The following is a 7,280-nucleotide window of genomic DNA, read 5'->3' on the forward strand; positions in this document are numbered from 1 at the left end:
AATGCCACGATTGCGCAACGAGCTTACAGTTTGGATTGTCTTGACTATGTGGCATCACCAATTGACATGCTTATCAACCTACTCCCGTTTCATATGAAGTATGACGACCGATGAGGTAGGTCAGCTTTCGGTTCTAGTTATGTCAACCGGAGTTGAGAAAAGAAAGCGTTGCGTTTAAATGAAGTTTGTTAACATGGTTCCTATGGGTGGCCAACCATATGGTACGCTTGTCCCATTAATCCGTCATTTCTGTTTAAGCGGGTTTCGTAGTCTGCTTATTGGCCAAAATATTCACGCGTGCTTCCCGTAACCCTTGACTACGACTTATGGCTCCAAGACTGCTCGTATCTCCATTAAATAAAATGAATTTTTGTAATCTATGAAAGCCATACAGAGAGGTTAGTTGCACTCCAGAGGTTACTCAATAACCTGATTGATTACACGGATGTGATCCATAGTAGAACGGCCCTCCTTCCCGAAGCCTCTGGAAGGGGTATTGTACCACGAATGTTCTTCTGACGAAAGCCCGCACGTAGTGGTCGCGCTAGTCTTTAGCGTACGATGATTCCCTGCGCGCAAACGGAACGACGCCTGCGCCCAGCAGCCACGGCGTCTCCGCTAGGTCCCGTTACGCTGGTTCACTCCGAAACCGGGTCAAACAGGTTCCCCCTCACAGGAGGAGGATGCGATGAGGAGAGAGTTGATCCCCGAAAGATCGAAATCCGGTCCTCCACGGGGCATGCGCACTCTTCCGTGCACCACGTGACTCGAGCAGCTGCAGCGGCCCGCCCTCCGCTGTGTGGCGGTTGTTGTGCCACGCGCGCCGCGAGGAGGGAGCACCGTCCGCCGCCGCAGGTGAGCCATTTTGCCGTCGCAGCGGTGGCCACACTCGTGCGAAGCTGCTCTGCGTGCTTCACCAGCGAGGGTCTCGCGCAACACACGCGCGGCGCTGCGCCAGTTTGTTGCGCAGTTCAGGAGCAGTCGTGCCTCGGGGTGTCGCGTGCCTCTGCCAGCTTTTCTGCTGAAGGTGCGCTATGTCGTACACTCAGGTGGCATAATAATCAAATAAGACGTCGGTATTGTGTGAACGTAAAAACGTTGTTCTTAAATGCAGCGTTTCGCAGGTTCGAGTAGTTTTTGGAATGCATCATGTAACCGCACAAAAACAAGGGACAAAGAAGGAACACGCAAGACAGGCGCGCCTGTCTTGTGTGTTCCTTCTTTGTCCCTTGTTTTTGTGCGGTTACATGATGCATTCCAATAACGACCACCAACTAGCCCGCTTATCCCTGTTAAAAATTCGAGTAGTTTTCCAATGACGAGTGTCCCAATTGCGCGCAAGTATAACCGCACCGCACAGGAGCCGTACGTGGCCGCTTGCTTCCTTGCTTCGTGACCGTCTTCGCGTTCTGTCGCCCGCTTTCGAACAGCTGGCCGAGCACTGGAGCATAAGCGAACGGGTCGGCGGAGCCTTCCAAGCGTAGCAGTCGCCAAAGCGAAGTGACAGTTTGGAATAAAATGTTCGAGTCCCTTCGTTCTTCGTCGTCCTACTCTAATTGTGATTACGTCCTCGCATGGATGGCCGAGCTCCGTAATTCAGCTCCTATGCATCGAGTGTCTTCTGTGCGTGAATCGCGATACCGTGGAAGGTGCGTCCAGAGGCATTCCAACAATAGCAAAAACCGCCAGACGTCGAAATTCAGCAAAGTCTCGGAGCTGTCAAATACTAAAAGACCGCAGAAAAATGGATGGATGGAATAACTTTAATGAAAGGTCCTGCGAGCTACGGGACGCAAGGTCCTATAGAGCGGGCTACTCCCACGTTGGGAGTAGTTATTGGAAAGACGAATCTACAACGCGCTATGCTAATTAATCGCGTGTTTTCTTTTGCGCTTATGTGCGACGGAAAGCTGGCCCGTTTCTGCCCCCGAATCACGGGTGGCGGTACGAACGGATGTACAGAACAGCAAGTTAAGCGTTACGTGCATTTCTTCACTGGAGTAGTTTATCTTTTTCCTCTCAGCTGTGGCAAGTGCTACATTGGGCAAACTGGGTGCTGCATCAGCGACCGAATGAGAGAGCACGCAAATATTTTAAAGAAGGACTGCGCGCTTGTCTGCGCATTGCTGGTCTTGTCCCGAGTCTGAACCACTGCTTTTTAACGTCAGCAGGCAGAAGCAAGAACAAAACAGCACGTGAACTGTTAGAGGCATACCATATCCTAACCACTGGTCTCGCTTGCGGGAGTCAAACCTAAGTTACACTTTATGATTCGGAATTAAGATTGCTAAGCACATAAAAAAGTAATAACAATGCCTTCGGCTGACTGGCGTTCTTTGCGTGTTTTATGCGTTTGCGCATGTGTATGTTTGTGTATATACAGGATGCTCTGTTTCCGGAATAAAGAGTTGTAAGTGTAGTTTTCGTCTTTCCTTTCCTTTTGCTTCTATCTGTTTTCTTTCTTTCGAGTTCTTTCGCTAAAAAGCATCATGTAAACCATCATGTTAGGTGCCCAAAGTAGGCATTCGATTGTGGCCAACGTGCTTTCTTGTGCGTTTCTTATTTCCTTTCGATGCCCCCGCCCCACAAGAGAAGAAAAAAAAAGATACTTTGTTGCGGCGCAGCAAATTGTAGCATGGTGAAAGTTCGATTTTGTTGCTCGTTCTTTTGCGGAGAGTAATAGGCCACGAGACGCTTCAGTTGCCGGATACTCTTTATTATTGTTGTAGCAATTATATAGACGCTCCGGGCGCATTCCTGCCGTCGCCGTGATGTCCTCTATAAGGTCGAAGGGCGATAGCATCTAAACCGCGCGCCGCATGCTGTATGTGCGAGTGAAAGCGTAGCGGAGCAGGCGGGGGGCGGGGGGGGGCATGGGTGAGCGAACGATAGTGGCTCAGTCTGTGTGCAAAAGGGCGAACAGCGGCGAGGTAGACGTGCCGCCTTCCGCAGCACGCGGTACATCAGGGACAATCGAGGCAAGGGGGGAAGGGGCTTAGGAGTCTGTAATCTGCGAACCTGTGATTGCGCAAAATGTTTATTTGCCTTGTATGACGCATTACATAAAGTGACTTTTTCTTAGATACGTAGATTTATTGGAGACTTATACGCATATTTAAATATCTTGTTGCGAGGTTTTGTGTACACAGGCAGTAAATTTTGTTTCCGGTGAAACTTTCTTGCCCTTTGTAAAGCTCTATCTTCGCATTTGTACATTCCATTGTATCTTCGCATTACTAATGTACTCGTATATTTCGCAGAACTGCTGCTTTCTATAAGTGCTCTCTGTTGCGGCTATAATTTCGGTACAGTTACTCACAATAGACGACCGGTGACAGCTGATACCGCGAAATACATTGCAACAAAAGACAGCGTCATTGAGATGTTCGTTGACCGCTCATCACCACCACCACCACCACCACAACCATCATCATCATCATCATCATCATAATCATCATCATCCTATTTACGTACACTGCAGGTCGAAGCCCTCACCCTGCGATCTCCAATTGTCCCTGTCCTGCGCCAACCGATTCCAACTAGCACCCGCAAATTTCCTAATTTCGTCACACCACCTAGTCATCTGCCATCCTCTACTGCGCTTCCCTTCTCTTGGTATCCATTCTGTAATCCTAATGGTCCAATGGTTATCTAATCTGCGCATTACATGGCCTGCTCAACGCCATTTTTTTCTGTTGAAATCTATTATAATATTGTCTATACCCGTTTGCTCTCTGATCTAAACCACTCTCTTTCTGTCTCTTAAAGTTATGCCTAGCATTCTTCGTTCCGTCGCTCTTTGTGCGGTCCTTAACTTGTTATCAAGTTTCTTTGTCAGTCTCCAAGTCTCTGCCCAATATGTCAGCAACGGTAAAATGCACTGATTGTATACTTTCCTTATCAATGATAGCGGTAAGGTCCCAGTCCGGAGCTCACGATGTCTACCGTATGCGATCCAACCCATTTTTATTCTTCTGTGAATTCCTTCTCATGGTCAGGGTTCCCTGTGATTAGTTGACCTAAGATAACGTACTCCGTCTCAGATACTAGAGGCTGACTTGCTATCTTGAGCTCTTGTTCCCTTGCCCAGTTATTAATCATTATCTTTGTCTTCTGGTTATTAATCTTCAGCCCCACTCTTACACTCTCCCTCTTAAGGTCCTCAATCATTTGGTTTAACTCGTCCGCAGTGTTTTTGAATAGAACAATGTAATCGGCAAAACGAAGGTTGCTTAGGGATTCGCCATCGATCCTTACTCCTAAACCTTTCCAGTTTAACAGCTTCAATACTTCTTCCAAGCACGCAGTGAATATCATTGGAGGCATTGTGTCTCCTTGTCTAACCCCTTTCTTTATAGGTATCTTACTACTTTTCTTGTGTTGAATTAAGGTGGCTGTGGAATCTCTGTAGATATTTTTCAAGGTATTTACGTAAGTGGCCTGTACTCCTTGAATACGCAATGCTTATATGACTGCTGGTATATCTACTTAATTAAATGCCTTTTCGTAATCTATGAAAGCCATATAGAGAGGCTCATTGTACTCTGCGCATTTTTCGATAACTTGATTGATGACATGGATGTGATCCATTGTAGAGTATCGCTTCCTGAAGCCAGCCTGTTCCCTTGGTTGTCTAAAGTTCAGTGTTGCCCTCATTCTACACCTGATAATATTGGAAAATATCTTATATAATGCTGGGAGTAAGCTAATGGGCCTATAATTTTTCAATTCGTTAACGTCTCCCTTTCTGTCGATTAGTGTAATGTTTGCATTCTTCCAGTTTTCTGGTACCTTTGCAGTCGATATATAGATACTTCGTATAAAGAGCCGCCAGTTTTGCAAGCATTATGCCTCCTCTATCTTTGATTAAATCGACTGTTATTCGATTTTCTGCTGCCGCTGTTTCTCATTTCATGTCTTGCAAGGCCCTTCTGACCTCATGGCTAGTTATAAGAGGAGTTTCTGTATCCTGTTCATTACTGTTTCTTATTGAGGTATCCTGACTCCTCTGGGTACTGTGCAGGTCACTATAGAATTCTTCCGCTGCTTTTACTATATCTTCGACATTGCTGATGATATTACCCTGCTTATCTCTCAGTGCATACATCTTGGTTTTTTCTATGTCAGGTTTCGTTCTCACTGATTTCAGGCTGCGTCCAGTTCTTACGGCTTCTTCAGTCTTTCTCTCGTTATAGTTTCGAATATCACTTATTTTCGTTTTGTTGATCAGTTTTGACAGTTCCGCGAATTCTATCTTATCTCTTGAGTTGGACCTTTTCATTCTTTGTCGTTTCTTTATTAGGTCCTTTGTTGCTGGGGAGGGCATGCCTACGGGTTGCCTTGGTTCCTTGCCTCCTACTTCAATTGCTGCCTCTGAAGCCAGCCGCGTTACGGTTTCATTCATTACCTCTATGTCATAATCATCATCTCTCTGTTCTAAGGCTGCATATTTGTTTGCAAGTACCAGCCTAAACATGTCTGCTTTTACCCTTACTGCCTTAAGTTGACTCGTTTTTTCTTGACCAATTTTACTCTTTCTTTGTGCAAATTCAGATGAATCTCAGCCCTCGCTCACCTATGATCACTTCACTTTACCCTACCGATCACTTCTACGTCCTGCGGTATGCTGGGATCAGCAGAAAGTATGAAGTCTATTTCATTTCTTGTTTCACCATTAGGGCTTTTCCAGGTCCACTTTCTGTTGCTACGTTTCCTGAAAAGGGTGTTAATTATTCTCAGCTTATTCCTTTCTGGGAATTCTACTAGCATCTCTCCTCTAGCGTTTCTAGAATCGACGCCGTAGTTGCCAATTTCCTGTTCACCCGCCTGCTTTTCCCTCACTTTTGCATTAAAGTCACCCATTACTACTGTATACCGAGTTTGTGCTTTTCTCATCGCTAAGTCTACATCTTCATAAAACTTATTTACTTCGTCATCGTCGTGACTGGACGTTGGAGCGTAGGTTTGTACTACCTTTAATCTATACCTCTTATTGAGTTTGATTACCACTATTCCTTCCCTCTCGTTGATGCTGTAGAATTCGTGAATGTTGCTCGCTATGTCCTTATGGATTAGGAAACCTACCCCGTATTGCTTCTTATCAGGAAGACCTCTATAGCAGAGGACATGGCCGTTATTTAACAATGTCTAAGCCTCACCAGTTCTAAACTCACTAGCTAAGGCCGATAATATCCCAAACATTTTCTGATATTTCCTCAAAAAGTCCAGCTAAGCTAGCCTCACTTGAGAGGGTTCGGGTGTTAAACGTTGCAAGGGTCACTTTCCATTAGCGGCCTGTCCGTACCCAGAGATTCTTAGCACCCTCTGCTGCGTTACAGGTCTGACCACCGCCTTAGTCAGGTGACCCGCAGCTGCTGGCGACTGAGGGCCAAGGGAATCATCAGGCCAAATTGTAGGAATCATCCAGGAGGTTGAGGCCGAATACTGGACCAGGGAGACCAATTTGTTCTGATGAGGGAGTGTCTTTGTTGAAGCTTAGTGGGCTTTCCTAATTTGGTTGTACCTAGATTAGTATAGCCCCACTCGCTGTCGGCATCTTTCGCCGGTATCAGGCGTCACTCCAAGCCGGCAGATGTAGTGAACTGGAGGAAAAAAATAAATAAATATAGAATAAAAAACGGGGGGGGGGATTTGAACTTCCCACTACCGCAACTGTGCATTCGACATAGCTCAGTAAGATAATCCCACAGGCAGCAACGCTACATTGTCGCCAATAAGTACGGCCCAGAGGACCCTACATGCCTAAGAGATCCGCAGACTTGTCGGACCTTTGCGAGCTATATCGTTACGATATAGTCTCAATTCTCGGTGGCCCTAACCTCTTGTTTAGCGAATATCATGCATGCTCGCGGTCTTGAACGCACCTAGGTACACGGTATATTTTCGCTGAATTTGAACAGCACTTAACACTTGTGTATAAAAAAAAGGGAAAAGTTTTCAGAGCTTACCGAGTGGCCCCGAGTCGCTTATCATCCGCTCTACGCGTCTGCTTGTCCCTTGGCGTCCGAAAACTAGCGCTCCCTGGTAGCTATTCAGAACGGTCAGTCGCGCCGCTGTATCAATACCGCTCTGAGACTCGCAGAAAGCAGGCGACCTCGACAGCTTCCAGTGGTGTCTTCGGCCTTTCTACAGCTTTGTACAGCGGTTATACAAGAGCTAATGAGTAGGGAGAAAAGGGAGGGGGGTAACTGACCCCGTATCTTTTCTAGGAACGCTGCGAGCCTAAACGGACGCTAGGGATTTGGAAATTGTATGCCTCA

The 7,280-nt window shown here is 46.5% G+C and overlaps 1 protein-coding gene across 1 annotated transcript in view; it reads left to right on the plus strand.

Moving 5' to 3' along the window:
- Nucleotides 1–595: 595 nt before the first annotated feature.
- LOC142578572 (CD9 antigen-like) overlaps nucleotides 596–7,280 on the plus strand; it is a 151,984-nt gene continuing 145,299 nt past the window's right edge. Inside the window, exon 1 of the mRNA XM_075687952.1 lies at nucleotides 596–855. The gene's annotated coding sequence lies outside the window, so the exon portion shown is untranslated. The remainder of the gene's footprint in view (nucleotides 856–7,280) is intronic.

This window comes from Dermacentor variabilis, chromosome 4 (genome assembly GCF_050947875.1).
Source record: "Dermacentor variabilis isolate Ectoservices chromosome 4, ASM5094787v1, whole genome shotgun sequence".
NCBI classification, from domain to species: Eukaryota; Metazoa; Arthropoda; class Arachnida; order Ixodida; family Ixodidae; genus Dermacentor; species Dermacentor variabilis.